The sequence below is a fragment of the Cannabis sativa genome, chromosome 6 (assembly GCF_029168945.1).
Source record: "Cannabis sativa cultivar Pink pepper isolate KNU-18-1 chromosome 6, ASM2916894v1, whole genome shotgun sequence".
Taxonomy (NCBI): Eukaryota; Viridiplantae; Streptophyta; class Magnoliopsida; order Rosales; family Cannabaceae; genus Cannabis; species Cannabis sativa.
Genome location: NC_083606.1, coordinates 20855851 through 20881776, shown reverse-complemented (window position 1 = coordinate 20881776; position 25926 = coordinate 20855851).

Sequence of the window (25926 nt, the reverse complement as noted above, 5' to 3'; positions counted from 1 at the left end):
TTTAAAATTACTACTAAGATGGAAATAATTCATTTTATTTCAATCACCATCTAAGTATAATTTTATAAATATTATATTAAATTCTTATTTTGAATTCTAATTCTAAATTCGAATTTAATGAATATATTTTTTAAATAATAAAGAAAATACATTTTAAAGAATGAGCTTTATTATTATTAAGATATTCGATCTCCATTGTTGGTTTTACATCGCGTTTGTTTTAGTGAGTAATCCTCCCTAATGGAGGAACGTTCATTAGCAATTTCGCACCGTTTAATCTCGAAAGATAACTAGTTTGTAAGTGTTTTATATGGTATGGATCACTCTAATGGTGGCGACCATATTTGACTTGCAAATTGCGAAACAATGGTAGAAGCTCATAAGATAGAATAGCCTTGACTCTCGCCTAAACGGGACAACGCTGGATTCCAATCTTGATCGAATAAAAGGTTGCTAAAATGTTTAACATTTTAGATGAGCTGACAACTCTATTCAATGGATGGTAGCTTTGACTCTCACCTAAACGGGACATTGATATCAGTTTGTTGAAAAACCTTGGAAATTATTTAGGATTGTATTTTTTTAGTATTTTCTCATATCATTCCTACATGCTATGTGCTTATAATTTTTGAATTGATTTTGTGTTAAACCATTATTGATTTCTATTATTTTGTAGTATCCTGTTTAATCATGATGAATTCCATGTTATCACTGTTGAATGAAAATAAGCTAAATGGATCTAACTTTCCTAAATGGAATGAGAACATTAACATTGCTCTCATAGGAGAAAGTGCCTTGTTTGTGTTAACTGAGCCGTCTCCTAAAGTGTCGGGGGATAATGCATCCAAAGCTGTGAAAGAAAAGTATGAGCGTTGGCCAAAAGCAAATGACAAAGCTCTATACTTTATGCTTTCCAGCATGGTTGACACCCTCAAAACTCGGTTTTCTAAAACCGAAAAGGTTGCTGAAGTAATGACGAAGTTAAATGAACTATTTGGTAGGGCATCTCTTCAGTCTCGCTTTGACGCGACTAAGACGTACATCAATGCACGGATGGAACCCCATCAAAACGTGCGTGATCATGTTCTCCTCATGGAAAGTTATTTCCAAGAAGCACAGGATCATGGTGCTGAAATGGATCATACTACTCAAGTAAGTCTTATCTTGAATAGTCTGACTCCAGCATTTCTGCCCTACACGTCAAATTATGTCATGAATAAGAAGAACATAGACTTTCATGAGTTAGTCAATGACCTTCAAACTTATGAAAATTTGATTGGAGGACCCGAGAAGAAAGGGAGTAAGCCTCAAAATTCTGGGAATGGTAATGGGACGGTCAAACCTGAAGGAAATATTGCATCTGCTTCTAAACCCAAATCGAAGAGGAAGTGGAAAAACACCAAGAAGCGTGCAAAAGTCATGAAAAACAAAAAGGCTGCTGCTTCTGGTGATGCTACACTTAAAGGAAAGTGTTTCTACTGCAATGAGAAAGGTCATTGGAAACCCCAGTGTCCTAAACTTCTTGCAAAGAAACAAGGTATTTCTTTTTATAAACTGTAAGAGTTTTAGTGAATTATTATCCAATTGGATTTATGATTCTGGACTAACATTGTTTATTTGTTTCTTCTTCTTATAGGCCAAGCTACTTGAACTCAGATGAGTTGGATCGGAAAGCTGGACCAAGGGTGAAATACGTCCAGATGAAGATGAAGCTCTTCTATCTATTTTTGAATTAATTGTTTTAGTTTAAAGACAATTTGGATTTCGAATTTTAGTTAGGGATTTTTATCCCTGTTTTTCTCATATTGTTGCAATACATTTTTATTATTAATAAAGTTTATTTTATTTTCAAATTCAAACCAATTGCAATTTATGAGATTGAGCTTCATTTACTTTATCTTTTAACACAATTACCACATTATATTTATATGTTTGTATGTGTAAGTGTTTTTATTATTGATGCAAATTCTATAATATTTACAACTCTTCATAGAGTTATATTAAATAAACACTAGAAACTAATTCTATGTTTATTAATAATTGTTAATTCTAATACAATTATTAAGAATTTGTTTAATAAAAGGATCTTTTTGATCTGATAGGGGTGGAGAAAAGTTAAGAAAACTATGCAGTTCAACGATCTTTTATATCTAATGAACTCTGGATCATAATCTCTATATACTTAGGGGTGGAGTCTATTCCACAATACCCTATGTAACACATATTTTCTTTAAACATGGTAGTAATATAATGACTTAGCTATTATCAATATAAATCCTTGATCTTGATTGTATGTTCCAATTTAGTTTTACTGTTGTAATAAAAGTTTGATACCCATAAAAGTTCTTTGATAATGTTTTGCACTACCTTAATTGAGTGGGAGAATTTTAAAATTCTTTACCCATCTTCATTAGGTTGACACTTGTGATAGGAGCTTAAGAACACTACTGAAAAGCAAATCTAACCATTCACATGGATAGGTATAACTTATCAGAATTATGAGAATAAGATAAGGAACTCTAGTTCAGTCTATTTAAATGACTTGAACCTAGAATTCTTAATCCTCATAAAATTTTATGGTATCTTAATTTTGATTACTTAATCTCTGGCATGTATTTTTCACTTCAAATACTAGTCTGCTATGTTGATGACTTAGTCTTAACTTAAAGTTTTAGACTAATACAAAAGTCACAACTAGATAACTCTCCAAACAATAAAGAGGTTAAAAGCATTATTTAACCAGACATCTGCTATTGAGTGGGAGCTATCTGAGATGTAATCAAATAAGGAACATTCGAAGATATTCAAGAAAGATTTATGAAAGTGATCTATATGTTAGATATAGAGGAACTGTATATTAGTTATCCTTGTATCTCACCAACTCATTCGAAATTCTTGAGATGGTGCTTACTTTGGGGGTGGAGGAGTTATTCTATAATAATTCAAGGTCTACCAGAGAAGACTTATAACTTTGTAAATTCGAAATTACCAGAAAGTTATATTACTGAAGAAAAGTCTACACTGTATTATCTTAATTACATATTTTAAAATATGAGAGATATGTCTTCTGTTTATTCAGATGTACTTTAAAACAGTGTGGATTTCAGTATCCCTTGATGAGTAAAGCATATAGTAAAGGATGTTTCATAAATGTATTTATGAACTAGTTTCCAGAAGTTTGGGTGGATTCAAATATACTACACTTGATCTGAAGATCCAGACATCAGATTGACTTATTTGCACACTTTGTTTTATATTAGTGCAAGTGGGAGTTTGTTGGGTTTTATGCCCTAAATAAAACTCTTTACAATCTGATTAGTTATCAATATAAGAAATTTGAAGTGATTTATGTTTGCATGAATTTTACATGCTAATGGTTTAATATGTTTATTACATTTATACACAAAATCAGTTAAATCCAGATCATATGTTTATTCACAATTACAGTATCGTCAACACAGTGGAATGTGATTGTGATCATATGAATCAAAAGTTTTGGTCCCTGTTTCATCAGTGTTATTGGATTTACACTAATGTGATAATCAACGATGATGTGTACTTACACTTGAAGTAAGTGTTATGTTCTTTCCAGGACATTAGTAAAGTATACTAGTTTCGAATGTATGGAGTATACATTGGACTGGACCGATATTGCAACTTAGTTAAGATATTACAAACTTACCGTTATATCTTTCCAAGTCAATATCAGTAGTTGATCTTAAGATTAAAAGAATCTAAATCCTGATATGCTTAGGCTCAACTCAGGAGTGTTATTCATGTTCTTTGATTTATTAGTTAAGCCTACTTTTGGGTCAGGGTGATACGTATATTTTGGGAACATGATAGTATGATTGAGTGGGAGTGCTGAACATAAATATGGAATCTATAGCTTCTACTGGTGTATAGAAGTCAAGTGATGATTCCCTTCGAGCTTAGCAAATAGAAGTAAATGGATGAGCTCTTGTTTAAGTGACTAATCCTTGGATCACTAAACACCATTTACAGGTAGCTAAGTGTTTTAAGGGGCAAAATACATTGAGGGGTGAGAACGGTAAAATTATCCCATTTCGATGTAAATCATCTATATAGAGGATCTTTGATCACAATAAGATTATAACAATGGTTAAATGAGATAGCATATCTATATCGTGGAACATATAATATGCTCTATCTAAGTCTGAGAGTGCAATTCTAAGTTCTAAGAGTGGATTCAACGAAGAATTAATAAGTAGGAATTTACTTAGTAAATTCGGTTCACTTATTGGAAGCTCAGTATATAGATCCATGGTCCCCATTCTAGTTGAGAATATACTGCTTGTAAGACTCAATAATTGATTCGTGATTAGTCAATTATAATTGTAAAGTTAGACTATGCCTAATTTGTGAATTTTCACTAAGCAGAGGTGAAATTGTAAAGAAAAGAGATTCTAAGTTTATTTATTTATTAATGAACTTTATATGTCTGGTTAATAATTAAATTAAATGACAATATTATTTAATAATCTATTTTAGTTATTAAATAATTAGTTTTGGCATTTAAATGGTTAGAATTGGAAAAATTGGCGTTTTTGAGAAAATAGAAATAAAATTTGTGAAAACTGCAAAACTAAGTGGGGCCCATTACTTACACCTTGGCCGGCCACTTTATGTGGAATTTCAAATTGATATTTTCATTATTTTAATGCCAAATAATTCCTAACCTAAACCTAGTAGTTGCCTATAAATAGAAAGTGATTGCTCAATCAAAATATACTACTTTTTCAAAAAAACAATTTTTCAGAAAAACTGAGCCTTCCTTTTTCTATACCTTGACCTCTCTCTCTCTCTCTCTCTCTCTCTCTCTCTCTCTCTCTCTCTCTCTCTCTCTCTCTCTCTCTCTCTCTCTCTCTCTCTCTCTCTCTCTCTCTCTCTCTCTCTCTCTCTCTCTCTCTCTCTCTCTCTCTCTCTCTCTCTCTTTTCTTCTTCTAAATTTCGAACCCTAGTGATAGAGTAAGTGCCCACACACAGCAAGTGGTAACTCAATCATAGATTGGAAGACTGTGAAGGATCACATACACAAAGAGAAGGACATTCGAGCTCAGATCTTGATTATACTCTGCGACAGAAAGGATACAAGGGTTAGAGATCTGAGTGGAAGGAGGCATTAATTCCGTTGCATCAATGTAAGGTTTTCTTAACTTTATATGTGTTTATTTTATCGTTTTTGAAAGTTCATATTTAGGGTGTTAAACAACATACTTGTGAGTAGATCTAAGATCCTGGTAAAAAATTTCCAACAGCCTGCTGATGGGTCATCCCTCCAGGAGGTACCCGGCCCTCTAGTGTTATCAGAGGTCCTCCTTGAGGCACTAGGACTCCGACTTGGGCCGAATTTAGGTGTGGCAACCTATTTTTGATCCACTTGTACAAGTGGCCCAATCGGATTAGACTTTCAATTTCATGCTTTAAATTTTTGCATTCGTTCGTGGTATGACAAATGTTGTTGTGATAGTCACACCTTTTGCTAGGATCTCTCCGCGAGCTGTCTATCTACAAGGGAGGAGGTTTCTGGTAATGCGTATTTTACCAAGTCGCAAAATACACACGTTCTCGAGAGTCTGTGAGCTCGGTGTATTGCATTTATTGGGGGTATACCAGTTGGAATATATTTTACCAAGATCTAGATTTACTAACAAGTATGTTTTTAACATCCTAAACATGAACTTCTAAAACGATATAAAGTAAACACATAAAAGGTATGAGAAACCTTACAGTGGTTGCAGCGGAATTAAATGACTCATTCCGCTCAGATCTCTAACCCTTGTATCCTTTCTGTAGTAGAGTATCACCAAGATTTGAGCCTGAAACTCCTTCCTTGTGTTTGGATTCTTCAAAGTCTTACACACTATGATTAAGGAGTTGCTTGATACGTGTGGGCGTGCACTCAATCACTAAGGCTTGAAAATATTTGTGAAGAGAGGCTATAGTGTTTCAAAAATTGAAGAGGAAGAAGAAGGAAGAGGTCTCATCAAACCTAGAGAGAAAATTAGGTTTTTAGCTTTGGAGGCATTAGTTGGATAATGAGACCATAACTTTCCTTTTATACTATTTTCCAATAGGGTTAGGGTTGAATTATTAGGAATAAAAAATTAATAAAAATAGAGTGAAAAAGCCACTTAATGGCCGACCATATGATAGGCCCTACATTCGTTTGGGCTTTGTCATTTTTCTCAACTATTTTATCTATTTTTCACAAATACCACTTTTTGCACTTTCAACCCTATAAATGCCAAAACTATTTATTTAATATTTAAAAATAATTATCAAATAAGATTGTCATTTATAATATTTATTAATTAGACTCCATAAAGTCTCTTAATTAACAAATAAACCCTTAAACTCTATTTCTTAACAATCAAGCCATATCTTAGTGAAAAATTCATAAACTAGACATAGTCTAATTTTAGAATTATAATTGATTAACTAAAATCAATTAATTGAGTCTTACAAGCAGTTTGTCTCAACTAGTATGGGGACCATGGGCCTATATAACCGAGCTTCCAATAAGCAGATATAGAATTTACCAAGTAAATCCACTAACTTATTAATTTCTCATTGCATCCACCATAGAACTTGGAATTGAACTCTCAGTTACATGGAACGCTCTACATGTTCCACGATATAGATACACTATTAATTATCCATTGTTATAATCCCAATAATCAATGATCCTCTATAGATGATCTACATTCCATAGGGATTAATTTACTGTTACACCCTTTAATGTATTTTATCCTTAAAACACTTAGTCACATATAAATGATATTTCAGCGAACTAATATAATCACTGAAATGAGTACTCAACCATTTATCTCCGTTTAGCCAAGCTTGAAGGAAATCATCGTTTCACTTCTATGTCCAGATAGAAGCTATAGATTCCATATCTATGATTAGCACTCCCACTCAATTGTACTACCATGTTCCCAAAATGTACGTATCACCCAGACCAAAAGGTGGGCTTAACTAACAAATCAAAGAACACATATAACACTCTTGAGATCGAACCTAACCATGTCAATATTAAGATCATTTGATCTAGGATTAACTAGGTGATATTGAATTGAATAGATATTATGGTAAATTTATCATATCTAATCCAAGTTCAATATTGGTCCCTTCCAATGCATACTCCATGCATCCAACCCAAGCTTTACTTTAACCAATGCCCTGGAAAGGACATAACACTTATCCAAGGTGCAAGTAAACTATGTTGTAGATTATCATATCAGTTAAACCCTGTGTAATGATAAATCTAGGAATACGTTTAATCACATAATCTTGATTACTTTTCACTGTGCTGACGACACAATAAACAAGAATATCAATGTGATAAGGATTTGGATGAATTTATAAATCAAATAAACATATAAATGATCACATGAACCAAATGACATACTAAATAAGTGATGAAAATATTTCTGTATCCTTATTGATAATTGAATGACAAAGATTACATTGAAATAGAGTTTTATTTAGGGCACAAAGCCCAAAAAGACCCTGTCCTTTGTCTTTTGTCCTCAGATTGCGTACTACCTTTAAAAGACCTCTTACTCTGGGAACTTTGAGGTGCTCCTCCCCTGCTTGTCGCTGGGGTGGATTGATTTGGAAGTGGCGTGCTCACCCTAGGGGATTGCTTACGAGGGCCCCCAAATGTGACAGTGCAAGAGGCAGAGTAAGATTTTAATTGTATCCTAGAGTTGTAGAGAACTGTATTCCACTTATTTGAGGGGCGACAGGGAGTGCAGCTGTAGGAAGTTGTGCTCCTGCTGCATACCCTGACACTCCTGTCAGGTAATACCCTCCGTAAGCCACTATTTGTGCTTCTTTCAGGTTAATGTACTTCTGGACCCTCTTTTGAAAGTCTTGGAGGCTAGCAGTTCATTCCAAAAAGGAGTTCCTGCCCGGATTCTAGTTTGCAGCAGAGCTAACTACTGTTTGTCGTCGACCTTTTTGGTTTTTGAAGCGTCCTCTTTGAACCTTTTCATGAAATTTTTCATGGTCTCCGTTGGTAGTGTTAGAAATTATTTTACCAGGATCTTAGATCTACTCACAAGTATGTTGATTAACACCCTAAATATGAACTTTCTAAAACGATGAAATAAACACATATAAAATTTAAAAAACCTTACATTGGGTGCAGCGGAATAATATGGCTCCTTCCGTTCAGATATCTAGCCCTTGATTCCTTTCTATAGCAAAGCATTATCAATATCTGAACCTGGATCTCTTTCTCTGATTCTTTAGTGCTGAAACTCCTTCTTGCTGAAAGTCTTTCTTCACGATCTTCCTCACTATGATTGAGGTATTGCTTGCTGTGTGTGGGCACTACTCTAATCACTAAGGGTTTCAAAATATTAAGGAAGAAGAGAGAGAGAGAGAGAGAGAGAGAGAGAGAGAGAGAGAGAGAGAGAGAGAGAGAGAGTGGCGGCCAAAGGTAGAGAGAGGCTCAGGTTTTTTCTGAATGAAAAGTGTTATGCCTAAAAAAGTGGCCGGCCATGGCTTATTGGATTTGGGCCTCACTTTTTGCAATTTTGCAGTTTTATCACTTTTGTATCTGATTTTCTCAAAAACGCCAATTTTCTAATTCAACCATTTAAATGCCAATTCTAACTATTTAATAACTATAAATAATTATTAAATAATATTTTCATTTATCATATATATTAATTGACCCATACAAAGTATCATAATTAACAAATATGCCCCTATAAACTCTTTCTTTACAATTTCGCCCTTACTTAGTGAAAATTTCACAAATAGACATAGTCTAATTTGAGAATTATAATTGATTAATCAAAACCAATTACATGAGTCTTACAAGCAATATTATCTCAACTAGTGGGGGGACCATGGGTCTATATAACCGAGCTTCCAATAAGTAGATCAAGAATTTATTACTAAAATTCACTAACTTATTAATTATTCGTTGAATCCACGCATAGAACTTAGAATTGCACTCTCAGTATATAGAATGCTCTATATGTTCCACCATATAGACACATCATTAGTTATTCATTGTTATAATCCTAATTTGATCAATGATCCTCTATATGAATGATCTACACTGTAAAGGGATTAGATTACCATTACACCCTACTATGTATTTTATCCTTAAAACAGTTGACCCCGTATAAATGATATTTCAGCTTATGTGAAATGAGTACTCCACCATTTATGTTCGTCTGGTCAAGCTCGAAGGAGATCATCCTTTGCTTACTATTCCCCAAATAGAAGCTATAGATTCCATGTTTATGTTAGCGCTCCCACTCAAATGCACTACCGTGTTCCCAAAATGTACGTATCACCCTGACCTAAAAGTAGGCTTAACTAACAAATCAAAGAACACGAATAGCCTTTCAAGATTGAGCCTAATCATAACAGGATTAAGAACATTTGATCTAGGATCAACTAGGCAATATTGACTTGAATAGATTTTACGGTAAGTTTAATAAATCTAAGTGAAAGTTCAATATCGGTCCCTTCCGACGCATACTCCATGTATCCAACTTGAGCTTTACTTTAACCAATGTTCTGGAAAGAACATAGCATTTCTCCAAATGCAAGTAAACTCTTGATGTAGATTATCATATCAGTAAAAACCTGTGTCTGATAAATCTAGGAAACTTTATTCACATAGTCATGTTTACTTTCCAAAGTGATGACAACACAATAAACAGGATCAAGTATGTGAAAAGGGTTTAAGATGAATTTATAAATCAAATAGACAAGCAATTGATAAAGTGAACCAAAACATACACAAATGAATGAAAAATACTTCTGTTTCTTTATTGATGTTGAATAAAATAGATTACATTGAAATGGAGTTTTATTTAGGTCATAAAACCCAACAAACTCCGACTTGCACTAATCTAAAACTAATCAGTACATATCAATTAATCCTAAATTCTGACGGTGCTTTTCAAATGCTGTCATGGCCAAGACTTTGGTAAATGGATCAGCAAGGTTGTCCTATGTGTCAACTTTCTCAACTAGTACATCCCCTCTTGCCACGTATTCTCTGATAATGTCATACTTCCTTTCAATGTGTTTGCTTCTCTTGTGGCTTCGAGGTTCTTTACTGTTTGTTATTGCTCCATTGTTATCACAAAGTAGGACCAGAGGCTTTTCCATTCCAGGAACGACACCTATACTGGTGAAGAACTTTCTTAGCCAGACAAGTTCTTTAGTAGCTTCGGCTGCAGCTATGTATTCAGCTTCCATTGTCGAGTCCGATATAGCGGTTTGTTTTGCACTTCTCCAAACCACTGCTCCACCCCCAAGAGTAAACACCATCCCAGATGTAGATTTCCTGTCTTCAAGACTTGCCTGGAAATCTGAATCAGTGTAGCCTATGGTATTTAAAGCACCACCCTTGTAGACTAACACTAGATTCCTTGTACTCTTTAAGTATTTCAGAATATACTTAATTGCATTCCAATGTTCATGTCCTGGATTAGACTGATACCTGCTCACGATTCCAACTGCATAGTAGATGTCAGGTCTAGTGCATAACATTGCATACATTAGACTTCCAACTGCAGAAGCATAGGGAATTTTCGCCATGTCCTCTATCTCTTGAGGATCACTCGGAGACTGTTCCTTAGATAGACGAAAACCATATCTAGAAGGAATGTTTGCCCCATTGGTGTTGTTCATGGAGAATCTCTCTAAGACTTTGTCTATGTAGGTTGTTTGAGAGAGAGAGCAAGAGATCTGTTCTTCCGGTTTCTGATAATCTGAATACCAAGAACATAGGCTGCTTCACCCAAATCTTTCATATCGAATTGAGTGTTGAGCCATTCCTTGATGTGAGTCATTTTTTTGACATTGTTTACAATAATCAAAATGTCATCAACATAAAGGACCAGGAATACTACTACTTGGTCTTCCTTGAGTTGGTAAACACAAGGTTCATCTTCATTTTGAAGAAAGCCGTAGGTCTTGATGATTTCATCAAACCTTTTGTTCCATGAGCGAGAAGCTTGCTTAAGTCCATAGAGAGACCTATTTAATTTGCAAACTTTCTTTTCCTGCCCAAGAAGAACATAGTCTTTTGGTTGCTCCATATAGATGGTTTCTTCAAGTACCCCATTAAGGAAGGCAGTCTTGACATCCATTTGCCAGATTTCATAATCGAAAGCAGCAGCTATAGAGAGAAGAATTCGGATGGATTTGAGCATGGCAACAGGACTAAAATTTTCCTCATAGTCTACGCCTTTTCTTTGGGTATAACCCTTGGCTACAAGTCTAGCTTTAAAAGTTTCGACTTCGCCTCCAGCTCCTCTATTCTTCTTGTAAACCCACTTGCATCCTATCGGATGATAGTCGTCAGGTGCGTCTACATATTCCCAGACTTTGTTCTTTTTAATGGAATCCATTTCTGAATCCATGCCGGCCGACCATCGTTTCTGTTGTGGACTAGCCATTGCCTGTTTATAGGTCAATGGATCGTCTTCAATACCGTCACCAACGACCATACTGATTTCACCATCCAAGCAATAACGAGCTGGTTTTGTTGAAACCCTCCCACTACGACGAGGAGCGGTGATCTTCTGAACAGGAACTTTGGTAGTAGTTCTCTCAGTTGGTTCGACTGAGGGAGTGGGATTTTCCTCTTCATGAGTGGAAGAGGACGGAACATTGGAAGGACTTATATCTGAAAGCATTTCCTCCAACACTACTTTACTTTGTGATTTGAAATTCTTAATATAGTCATCTTCAAGGAAAGTTGCGTTTGTAGAAACAAACACTTTATCATCCTTGCGACTATAAAATAGTCCACCCCTAGTCTCTTTAAAATTTCCGACAAACATGCAAACTTCAGTTCGTGACTCAAGTTTGCCGTCTTTCTTTCTTAAGACATGAGCAGGGCACCCCCAGATTCTGTAATGGCGTAAACTAGGTGTACGACCAATCCATAGTTATAAGGGTGTCTTAGGGATTGATTAAGATGGAACAACATTTAAAATGTCGGTTGCCATCTGAATTGCATATCCCCAGAAGGACGTAGGTAGAGTTGAAAAACTAAGCATGGACCTAACCATTTCCAAAAACGTGCGATTCCGTCTTTCTGCAACTCCATTTTTATGTGGAGTGCTAGGGGCGGTTAATTGGGATTCAATTCCAAGTTCAATTAAATGATCTTTGAACTGCATATCCATATATTCTCCACCCCTATCAGTTCACAAGATCTTTAATGTTTTACCCAATTGGTTTTGAGGCAATGCGTGAAATTCTTGAAACTTTGCAAATGTTTCAGATTTCTTATGCATAAGGTAAATATGTCCATATCTAGAGTAATCGTCAATGAAAGTGACAAAGTACTCATAACCACCTCGGGCTTTTACATTCAAAGGTCCGCAGACATCGGAATGCACTAACCCTAAGAGTTTTTTGGCACGCTCTCCCTTTGCAGAGAAAGAACATTTAGTCATTTTTCTTTCTAGGCAGGACTCGCATACTGGCAATTCACCTAAGACGAAATTTTTCAATGGACCGTCTTTGGTTAGCCTATTGAGTCTATCAAAGCCTATATGAGCTAAACGTAAATGCCATAGATATGTTTCATTATAATCAACGATCTTTTGCTTTTTGTGGTTGCTAGGTTTAGCTACTTTGAAAAGTTCGTTATGTAGGGCAAATGGTGTTTCTGGTCTAAGAACATAAAGCCCCTGTTCCATGGATGCAACACAAATTCGAATGTCATTTCGAGAAATGGTAGAACCAGAACTCGAAAAATCTAATTTGTATTGTTGCAATTGTAAGCATGAAACAGAAACCAAGTTTCTACTGAAATTTGGAATGTATAAGACATTGTCTAATTCCAAAATTCTGTTTTGAAACTTGAGTTTGGCTTTTCCTCTAGCTCTAACCGAAACCATTTCGCCATTACCAACTTTAAGTTTCAACTCTCCGGATTTCAAATAATTCCAATTCTCAAGCAATTGCAATGAACAACTTACATGGTTTGTAGACCCAGAATCAAGAATCCAAATGGATTTATCATTCTCTAACACACATGATTCGAAGACTAAAGCATTACTGCTTATTCGTTTGTGATTTGTTGTTCTTGATGGTACAATTTGTTGTGAAGTATAACTTGGGGAAGTGGAATCACTTTCTCTTATCTTCTCAACTAAGCTGGAAGTAGTAGGATTTATGGAGTTATGAACTATTTTCTCTTCAGAGTGAACAATTCCCAGCTTACCTGCTTTCTGGAATTTAAAGTCCATCATGAGCATATGTGAAGTATTACTCTGACAAGGAGCTTATAACTTCAAGTTCAATTGCTAAGATATTAACTAGGAGTGGAATGGGAAGAGGGTTTTGGTTCAAATTCATACACAAGTTCAGAAAATTACAAATAATCACATATGTTATAAAAATACTAAATCTAACATAGTTTATTTTCCAAGGTTTCCAACATAATGAAATACAGTGTCCCGGTAGGCGAGAGTCAAAGATGACATTAGTTGAATAGAGTAGTCAGCTCATCTAAAATTAAACATTTTAGCAACCTTTTATTCGATCAAAATGAGAATCCAATGTTGTCCCGGTAGGCGAGAGTCAAGGTTATTCTCATTTTATGAGCTTCCACCATTGTTTCATGTTTTATGAGTTTATCTCTAAGTAGTCACCGTAGGGGAGAGTCTAATAGAGACGAAAACTCACAAAATACTTATCAAATGAAATCTTACGGTGTTAAAAGTGTTCAATGAATAACCATCAATAGGGGGGCGAAGTCTAGCGTCTCGAGGTTATATTGGAAAAATTTAACTATTGTAAGACCAACAATGGAGATCAAATATCTTTTGACTAAAGCTCATTATTTAAAAAAAATATGTATTTTATTTAATCATTTATTCCATATTATAATAATGAAAAATTACAAATTAAAGTTGGTTTAAATAAAAAATCAACTTCAATTAATTTTCAATTATTATTTAAATTCGAAAAATAAATTCGAATAAAAAATAAAAAAAAATGGAATAAGTTCCATATAATAATGAAAAATTACAAATTAAAGTTGGTTTAAATAAAAAATCAACTTTAATTAAATTTCAATTATTATTTAAATTCGAAAAATAAATTCGAATAAAATGGAGCAAATTTGAAAATATCTTGTTTAAGTTGTTTTAGAAGAATCTAAAAAATTAACTTAAATATCTTTCAAATCAGATTTAATTAAATTAAAATTAAGTTGTAACCACTTAATTTGAAAATATTCCATTTTAAGTTAATATTCGAAAAGATATTAACTTAAAAAATATCTAAGGAATCTTAATAACCAATGCCTAAAATTCCTCAACTTAATTTTGAAATTTTAAATCCAAAAGATATTCAGATTTAAGTTGGTTAGTTATAGATAACTAAATATCAACTTAAATAGGAATATTTAATGAAAAATTTAAATTAAGCTTCAGAAAGAATCTAGATGGTTATAATTCTATATTTAATTAAATACAAGAAAAGACATATAGTTTAGCTTAGAATATGAAATTCTTTAAACTATGATTTTCTTAAATTAATTTCAAAATAAATGAAATTAATTATGTTGCTAATAAATTTTATTAGGTTAAACCAATTTAATTAACCTAGTACAGTTATTCAAATCAGGCAAATGGGCCTTCACAATTGGGGTGGTTCATGTGAGGGGGTGCTGGGTTCAGTATGTCGTACCCACTTCTATGGCTCCCAACTCTCACACAAGGCCTAAAAGAGAGGAATTTAACCTTAAAATGAACAACTGTTATTAATTGAATAGGCCCAAAAACTAAATGGGCCTAAATAAAATCTATCAAGAACTATGACATTTTATTTAGCAACAATAACCTATATGCATCTATAAATGAAATTAAGCACGTAGGCACACACAGGCACACTATGGATGGGTCCTATCATGTTGCTAGGTCATACACGGATGAAAGGAGATTGTAAATATACCTGTTACAAATTATTTACTTGACCAAGGGAGCCATGAGTTAAAATCAGATCATTGGATCTGTCAATAAGTTAACCATGGCTATTTGCAATCAAGCAATAATAGGTTTTGAAAACTTACAAACAAGCTAAAACACATACTCCTGCAACAAGGTTAGCTGGATAGTTGGATGTAGGATTTATTTAATTTTAAATTAATAATTTCGAAAAATAATTAATTAAATCAATAAAAATTTTATTTTCGAAAATTAAAAAAAAAAATTTAAAAAATTCGAAATTTTAAAATAAATATTTAAAATTAAACCTACGATTTTGAAAAATTAGGTTTCAACCAACCTAAATATCATTTCAAAATTTGCTAACTACTTTTAAAAATTTAATGTTATTTTATAAATAAAAATTAAATAAAAAATTAAAAAAGATAAATGAATAACTTTTTCAGATTTTAAATGTAATTTAAATAAATAAAATAACAAAATTTAAAAGTTAGCAAAATATCTTACATCTATTTAAAATTACATGATTATAGTTATCTTATTTTAAATTTAAATAAGGTTAAATTATTTAAAAAAAAATTAATTTTAAAAAATTTAATCTCTAACCTTAAATTTAAAAATAAGATAAGATGTAATCAATTCTAAAATAAGATAGATAATTAAGCAAAAAAGATAGATATTTAATATTTTCAAATTCAAATTACACTAATTTCATGAATTAAATTTAAAAAATATTAATTAATTTAATTATGATAATTAGAATTGAATTAGGAATAGTAAATGTATAAATACAGAACTACACAAAAAATCAGAAGTTAAATCCATGAAAAAACATGAAAAATCGAAGAAAAACAAAAAATTTGCGAGCTGTACGGACGGGATGCAGTGCATACCCGTCCGCGCACGCAGGAGGGTGATTTGGGCGAGGAACCTCGGTGGCATAGGGATTTGCATGAAATCCGCGCGCCCAAGTGTTGGAAATTATTTTACCATGATCTTAAAGCTACTCACAAGTATGTTGATTAACACCCTAAATATGAACTTTCTAAAACGATGAAATAAACACATATAAAGTTTAGTAAACCTTACATTGGGTGCAGCGGAATAATATGACTCCTTCCGTTCAGATATCTAGCCATTGATTCCTTTCTGTAGCAGAGCATTATCAATATCTGAACCTGAATCTCTTTCTCTGATTCTTTAGTGCTGAAACTCCTTCTTGCTGAAAGTCTTTCTTCACGATCTTCCTCACTATGACTGAGGTATCACTTGCTGTGTGTGGGCACTACTCTAACACTAAGAATTTCGAAATTCAAGGAAGAAGAGAGAGAGAGTGGGGTCGGCCAAAGATAGGGAGAGAGAGAGAGAGGCTCAGTTTTTTCTGAATGAAAAGTCAGAAGAGTGAAGTCTTCACTATCTATTTATAGCATTCCACTAGGGTTAGGTTTGAATTATTTGGCATTAAAATAATGAAATATATCAGAGGGAAAACCCTACAAAAGTGGCCGGCCATAAAATGTGGATTTGGGCCTCACTTTTTGCAATTTTGCGGTTTTATCTTTTCTGCATCTGATTTTCTCAAAAACGCCAATTTTCTAATTCAACCATTTAAATGTCAATTCTAACTATTTAATAACTATAAATAATTATTAAATAATATTGTCATTTATCATATTTATTAATTGAACCATACAAAGTATCATAATTAACAAATATGCCCCTAAAACTCTTTCTTTCCAATTTCACCCTTACTTAGTGAAAAATTCACAAATAGACATAGTCTAATTTGAGAATTATAATTGATTAATCAAAACCAATTATATGAGTCTTACAAGCAATATTATCTCAACTAGTGCGGGGACCATGGGTCTATATAACCGAGCTTCCAATAAGCAGATCAAGAATTTATAACCTAAATTCACTGACTTATTAATTCTTCGTTGAATCCACGCATAGAACTTAGAATTGCACTCTCAGTATATAGAATGCTCTATATGTTCCACCATATAGACACATCATTATTCTAATTTAATGTTGGCCCAAAATTAATTAATAAAATTAATTTACAGCAAAAAATATAATTTTCCTATTTAATTAAATATATAAGAAAAATTTTAAATATTTAAGTATGATGATGAAAATCAACTTAAATATTAATTTTCTATTTAATTAAATACACTAGAAAAATACTTCAAGCAAACACAGATAATATCTATCTAGATTTTCCTTTGACTAATTAATTCAATTTCTAATTAAATATATTTTACTTCAATTATTTTAATTAATTATTAAATGAAAAAATCATTCATTTAAGTTGGTCCAAAATTAAATAAATAATTTACAACTTTAATCTATTTTTCTAATAAAATTCAAAATTCCAGCATTTAAGAAATGCAATTTCGAAATTTGATTAATAAAATAAAGAAAAAATATATTTTGAAAATTATTTAAATTTAGTTGAAAAAATAAATTTCAACTAAAAATAATGAAATTAAACACATATGCTCACACAGGCACACTTTGGATGGGTCCTATCATGTTGCTAGGTCATAGACAGATGAAAGAAGATTGTAAATATACCTGTTACAAATTATTTACTTGACCAAGGGAGCCATCAGATCATTAGATCTGGCAAAAAGTTAACCATGGCTATTTGCAATCAAGCAATAATAGGTTTTGAAAACTTACAAACAAGCTAAAACACATACTCCTACAACAAGGTTAGCAGGATATTTGGATGTAGGATTTATTTAATTTTAAATAAATAATTAATTAAATAAATAAAAAATTTATTTTCGAAAAATTAAAAAAAAAATTGAAATTAAAATTAAAAAAAAATTAAAATTAAACCTACAATTTTAAAAAATTAGGTTTCAACCAACCTAAATATCATTTCGAAATTTGCTAACTACTTTTAAAAATTTAATGTTATTTTATAAATAAAAAATTAAAAAAGATAAATGAATATCTTTTTCAGATTTTAAATGTAATTTAAATAAGTAAAATAACAAAATTTAAAACTTAGTAAAATATCTTACATCTATTTAAAATTACATGATTATAGTTATCTTATTTTAAATTTAAATAAGGTCAAATTATTTAAAAAAAAACTTTAATTTAAAAAATTTAATATCTGACCTTAAATTTAAAAATCAGATAAGATATAATCAAATTTAAAAATAAGATAGATAATTAAGCAAAAAAGATAGATATTTACTATTTTTCAAATTCAAATAACACTAATATCATGAATTAAATTTAAAAAATATTAATTAATTTAATTATGATAATTAGAATTGAATTAGGAATAGTAAATGTATAAATACAGAACTACACAAAAAATAAGAAGTTAAATCCATGAAAAAGCATGAAAAATCGAAGAAAAACGAAAAAATGCGAGTTGTACGGACAGTAAGCTGTGCATACTCGTCCGCGCGCGCACAAGGGTTATTTGGGCGTGGTTTCTCGGCGCAGGGGGAAATCTGCATGATTTCCGCGCGCGCAGGAGCCCTGCTGCTCAACCCCGATTTTTCGAAACTTCAAAAAATCATAACTAATTCAAATTAAATTGAAATTGAGTTCTCTAAAAAAGTAACTTGCTTAATTTTTTTCATACTATCCAATAAAAATAATTCCAGAAACAGATATTCAATTATTTTTCAAGAAAATTCACAAACATCAATCAATCATCAAATAACACTCAATACAACATGATACCATCCAAAACATCAAATAATCGTTTTAAAGTCCAAATTTCTTGCAAGAAAATCAATTACCATGGCTCTGATACCATTTGTTGAAAATTATTTTACCAGGATCTTAGATCTACTCACAAGTATGTTGATTAACACCCTAAATATGAACTTTCTAAAACGATGAAATAAACACATATAAAGTTTAGTAAACCTTACATTGGGTGCAGCAGAATAATATAACTCCTTCCGTTCAGATATCTAGCCCTTGATTTCTTTCTGTAGCAGAGCATTATCAATATCTGAACCTGGATCTCTTTCTCTGATTCTTTAGTGCTGAAACTCCTTCTTGCTGAAAGTCTTTCTTCACGATCTTCCTCACTATGATTGAGGTATCACTTGCTGTGTGTGGGCACTACTCTAACACTAAGAATTTCGAAATTCAAGGAAGAAGAGAGAGAGAGTGGGGTCGGTCAAAGATAGGGAGAGAGAGAGGCTCAGTTTTTTCTGAATGAAAAGTCAGAAGAAAAAGTGTGTAATTTTCCTGAAGCCTTCACTATCTATTTATAGCATTCCACTAGGGTTAGGTTTGAATTATTTGGCATTAAAATAATGAAAATATCAGAGGGAAAACCCTACAAAAGTGGCCGGCCATAAAATGTTGATTCAGGCCTCACTTTTTGCAATTTTGCAGTTTTATCTTTTCTGCAACTGATTTTCTCAAAAACGTCAATTTTCTAATTCAACCATTTAAATGCCAATTCTAACTATTTAATAACTATAAATAATTATTAAATAATATTGTCATTTATCATATTTATTAATTGAACCATACAAAGTATCATAATTAACAAATATGCCCCTAAAACTCTTTCTTTGCAATTTCGCCCTTACTTAGTGAAAAATTCACAAATAGACATAGTCTAATTTGAGAATTATAATTGATTAATCAAAACCAATTATATGAGTCTTACAAGCAATATTATCTCAACTAGTGCGGGGACCATGGGTCTATATAACCGAGCTTCCAATAAGCAGATCAAGAATTTATAACTTAAATTCACTAACTTATTAATTCTTCGTTGAATCCACACATAGAACTTAGAATTGCACTCTTAGTATATAGAATTCTCTATATGTTCCACCATATAGACACATCATTAGTTATCCATTGTTATAAGCCTAATTTGATCAATGATCCTCCATATGAATGATCTACACTGTAAAGGGATTAGATTACCGTTACACCCTACAATGTATTTAATCCTTAAAACACTTAATCCCGTATAAATGATATTTCAGCTTATGTGAAATGAGATCTCCACCATTTATTTTCGTTTGGTCAAGCTCGAAGGAGATCATCCTTTACTTACTATTTGCCAGATAGAAGTTATAGATTCCATGTTTATGTTAGCGCTCCCACTCAATTGCACTACCGTGTTCCCAAAATGTACGTATCACCCTGACCTAAAAGTAGGCTTAACTAACAAATCAAAGAACACGAATAGCCTCTTGAGATTGAGCCTAATCGTAACAGGATTAAGATCATTTGATCTAGGATCAACTAGGCGATATTGACTTGAATAGATATTACGGTAAGTTTAATAAATCTAAGTCAAAGTTCAATATCGGTCCCTTCCGATGCATACTCCATGCATCTAACCTGAGCTTTACTTTAACCAATGCTCTGGAAAGAACATAATATTTCTCCAAATGCAAGTAAACTCTATTGTAGATTATCATATCAGTAAAACCCTATGTTTGATAAATCTAGGAATCTTTATTCACATAGTCATGTTTACTTTCCAATGTGTTGACGACATAATAAACAGGATCAAGTATGTGAAAAGGGTTTCAGATGAATTTATACATTATGTACATATAATCATGAAATAAATCATGTGAACCATGCAACAATTAAATGTTATTTCTGATCTATATTAATAAGTAAATCTGATTAGATTAAAATGAGTTTTATTTAGGGCATAAAACCCAACAGCAGGAGCCCTGCTGCTCAACCCTGATTTTTTCGAAACTTCAAAAAATCATAACTAATTCAAATTAAATCGAAATTGAGTTATGTAAAAAAGTAACTTGCTTAATTTTTTCCATACTATCCAATAAAAATAATTCCAGAAACAGATATTCAATTATTTTTCACAAAAATTTACAAACATCAATCAATCATCAAATAACACTCAATACAACATGATACCATCCAAAACATCAAACAATCGTTTTAAAGTCCGAATTTCTTGCAAGCAAATCAATTACCATGGCTCTGATACCAGTTGTTGGAAATTATTTTACCAGGATCTTAGATCTACTCACAAGTATGTTGATTAACACCCTAAATATGAACTTTTTAAAACGATGAAATAAACACATATAAAGTTTAGTAAACCTTACATTGGGTGCCGCGGAATAATATGACTCCTTCCGTTCAGATATCTAGCCCTTGATTCCTTTCTGTAGCAGAGCATTATCAAAATCTGAACCTGGATCTCTTTCTCTGATTCTTTAGTGCTGAAACTCCTTCTTGCTGAAAGTCTTTCTTCACGATCTTCCTCACTATGATTGAGGTATTGCTTGCTATGTGTGGGCACTACTCTAATCACTAAGGGTTTCGAAATATTAAGGAAGAAGAGAGAGAGAGAGAGTGGCGGCCAAAGGTAGAGAGAGAGGCTCAGGTTTTTTCTGAATGAAAAGTGTTATTTTCCTGAAGCCTCCACTATCTATTTAAACATGACACACATAAAGTGATAAAATAAACCTATGTGAATATTATTATTTTGTTTATTAAATTAATATGTTTAATTAATAGAAAATAAAATAAACACATATATGCATACAAAATTTTTTATGTTATTGGTATGTTTATTATAATTGTAAACATAAAAATAGACATAGCTAATATTTATACTATACTAAAATAAATATATATATTTTTTTTTCTATTGTTTCTATATGTTGATTATTTTCTAATGAGTTAGTGAACGAATTTATCTATTAAAAATCAATTCTTACATCAAAAAATAAAAACAAACATAACTTTATAAACTTCAAACATTATTTAATTAGAAAAAATAAAATATAAATTGTAGATAAGTATATATGCATATAATTTACCTAATGAACACAAAATTATTTAGGGAAAAAATTAATATTGAGAATCATATATTTTACAATAAATAAAAATGTGATAATATATCAACAAAATATAAACAAACAAATAAATTTTCATACATTTATAACACAAATAATAATGAAAAAAAAAAATTAAAAGAAAACACTAGTAAATAAATAAATAAAAAAAAAACTAATCTTCTTATTATAATTTTTATAAACATAAATGTTTAAAATTTAAGTATATTGTATTTAGATATAGTATGTATTTGAATAATAGTTTTATAGGGAAGAATTAAATATTGATTTAATCTAAATACAAACTTTCAATATTTGTAATATAATAGTTGATTTTTAAAATTATATAAAAATATAAATAATTATTAATATATCATCATTCAATAACTATAATAATGAGTGATAATAAATCAAATAATCAAATACTTACTATTTATATATATTGTATAATAAATTGAAAATAATTTTCTTCATAATAAACAAAATGTCAAAATGTATGATTATATGAAAATAAATTATTATGCACGTATATTGTAATAAATTTATATAATGTATATATTAGTGTAAATTGCCCATATAAATAAGGAACACATTTGTTTTAAAAAAAAAATGAAGAAGGAACATTGTTAAGAACAAACTATTAAATTCCCTACAAGGTGAAATAATACTTTTCCAGACTTTCTCTCTCTCGACTCTTCAGTATGAACAAGGGTTCATCTTCTTCCCCTGCATGTTCACACTGGTTTTCTGAATGTTTCCACAAGGTGAAACCCATGCCCAGCTCCAGATCGCTCGATCATGGTAGCTCCGACTCCTCCTCTACTGAGACACAACACAGCTCGACTCACTCGAGCCAAGCAAGCCGTCTTCCTCTGTAGATACCCAACTACTCTAGTCGCGTCACCATTAACTCCGGCCCTCTCCCTTTTCCTTCAAATCGTACCGTGTTTAATGAGCCTCTTAGAGGTATTGATTTCCTCTTACATTTCTCCCTATTCACTGTCAAATCGTTTCAGAGGAAATGGTTTTTTATTGAACAATACAGATATATGTTTGGTTTGCCTATTAAATTTTACCCTGAAATTTGTACTTTACAAAGGATTTGGGGTAATGGGAACTCTCCCAAATCTGTCGACAGAAGGTACTTAATTCCCTTTGCTATTTAGAGTTTGAATCCCCCATTTAATGTGGTCTGCAAATGTGTTCTGTCTAGTGCCATATTCCAATACTTTGTGCAGCAAATCTACCCAGTATTAAATACTTTCGATTTGACTGATACTGCTTCGTATCACTCCTCTACCGTGAGTGTTTGTCTATTTATAGTTAAGCCTAGGAGTAGTTTTGCTTTGTGCGAATCAGTCATTTCTCTCTTACCCTCTCTGCAAAGCTCATTGTTCATCAGGTTTTGTTCTAATAATAGTACTGTGTCTTCTAGTTATCCTCCCCACCCGTGGTCTCTTAATACAAGTTTGGTTTTATTTTCTTTTCATAAGTTGTTATATCATCAGAGTAGTATATCGGGCAGGTTCTTTTTCTGTGTGTGTGTTATTTTTGGAAGTGTTACTTGGTTTAGTCTTATTTTCTTCCTTGAAGTCGTGGTTCCCCTTCACACCTTTTCCCTTCCCAGTAATTTCACTTCCTTGAACAACCGGGCTGTCATAACCTTTTTCCCATACAAACCTTTGTGTCTTTTAACCCCCATTCAGTCACCCTCTATCTTTCACAATCTGCCAGGTCCTTTATTGTTTGAGGTTTCTTACTACTTTTAGCTTCCTATCCTATGGATGATCTAACAAATTCTCTCTCTGTTGCTCTCAACCTCACAGAAACCGAGTGCACTATTCAAACACTCCATGAACTCACTCCTGCTACTACACCTGAAACCGAGACACAACAAGCCCCCCTTTTCCTTGTAGCCAAAGTGCACACTGTCAAGTCTTTCAACCGAAAGAACTTTATTGAAAAAATGACAAAGAATTGGAATCATATCTCTCGAAGCCCCGTGATTATCACCGAACGCCCTCATGGCCTTTTTCTAGTGGAGTTTGGTTGTGATGGAGATAGGCGTCGGGTTTTGTTGCAACAACCATGGACCTATCTCAACCAAGCTATCCTTATGGATATCCCAAACTCTTTGGATGTCCTCAATGGGGATAGTTTGCTCAAAATTCCTCTTTGGGTTCAAGTGTTCAACACCCCGTTTCTCAAAAGATCCGAAGAATTGGCGGCCCTTGTTTCATCGTCTCTCGGCCACATGTTGGAGCTTTATAAGCCCTCTCTACGAGAGACATGGGGACCCTATTTTAGACTCCGTGTCATGTTCGATGTGGCGCAACCTCTGCCTCGTGGCATACCTATCCATTTCTCTGGTATAAACAAAGTTGTTTGGCTGGAGCTGAAATACGAAAACCTCCCTGACATTTGCTTTTTCTGTGGCCGAATGGGGCATAGTTACAATAAAGGCTGCATGGATTACATGAAAGCTTGCGATGAATCTCCTTTCCCCCCGGAGCTCAGGTATGACATCAAAACCATTTCCGGTAAAGTTAAAGTTTCCACTAATGCCTTGCTTTGCCCTGAACAGAGTAATTTTGTCAACCCTCCGGTTGCTTCCTTCATGACCACTAATCCGGCTAGTCTTTGTTCGTGTTGCCCAGGAGAGCATGCCTCCTTTCCCTACCTATGGCTCCCAAGAAGTTGGTCCGGCTCAAGGCCAAACTCAACAAGTGGGTCTCTTCAAATCCGGCCCATCCACCCTCCCACCTAATTACTCTCATTGGAACCCACCCGACCCCATGACAAACACATCAACCCCTCACCCATCACAGCCCCCCCCACCCGACACCACCACTCCAACGTACACCGCCCTCCTTAACGCCACTATGAGTAACACTAGTGTCCAAAAAGCCTCACCCACTTCCACACCGAACCAAGCCATTACCTCCCAACACTCCAGTGGCTCCAATTCCACTAGCTCAAAATATTGCCATGTGCCCTTGCCTGAGAACATTCCTCTCCTTGACATCAGCAAGAGACTCGAAGCCATGAACCTCACCTATCAACCGGGAATTGCCACCCCCTCGGGTTCAAAGGCCTCAAGGAAGAGAAGCAAGCCTGACTTAAATGACAAATTCAAAAGGCAAACTGAAATGGTTAATGGAGAGCTTCGTCATCAAATCAAGCGTTCCCGCTCCGACATCCCTCAAGCCACAGAGATTTCATCTGGAAGCGCAGGCCTTGCCACCGAGCAGGCCTGCCCGCCGCCATGAAGCTTGTCAGCTGGAATGCACGTGGAATTGGGAGTGATCGTGCATTCCGTAATCTCTCCCGTTTAGTTTCTTTTTGTAATCCTACTATGTTATTTATTATGGAATCTAGGCTAGCTAAGAACGCTGTTGACAATCTTAAGCATAAGCTCCATTTTGATTCGGGTTTGGAAATGCCTAGGATAGGTAGAAGTGGGGGCTTGCTTTTATTTTAGACTAATGATGTAATTGTCACTTTGCTTTCTCAATCTATCAGTCATTTTGATTGCTACGTGTCGTGTTCTATTACTAATGTATCCTTCCATCTTACTTGTTTTTATGGCTCTCCGGTTGATTCTCTTAAGCCTCATACGTGGAATATTCTTAACCGAATTGGTAGGGGTAACCCTCGGGATCCGTGGCTTATTATTGGGGACTTTAATGCTTTTCTCTTTTCCCATGATAAACAAGGGGGAAATCCCGATAGGGGCCCTTCCTCGGATTTCAGACATTTCCTTGACTCATTTCATCTCTCCCCTCTTGACCCCTCTGGTCCCTTGCTCACGTGGAATAATAATGTCGCATCCCCAAAAAACATTCAAGAAAGATTAGACTGGGGCATCGTCAATAACCACTGGGCAGATATCTTCCCTGATGCCACTCTTGCCCATCTGGGATTTTACGGCTCTGACCACCGCGCCCTAGAACTTAACACTTCCAATCCCCCGGGCACTCGCCTTAATAATAATAACAAACGTTTTCACTTCGAGAATGTTTGGCTTAAGGATCCAAATTGGAACCAAGTTTTTGACCACTCTTGGTCTAGCCAGCCGAGCCAGCTTGAGCCCATCCTCAAGCTAGTAGCGACTC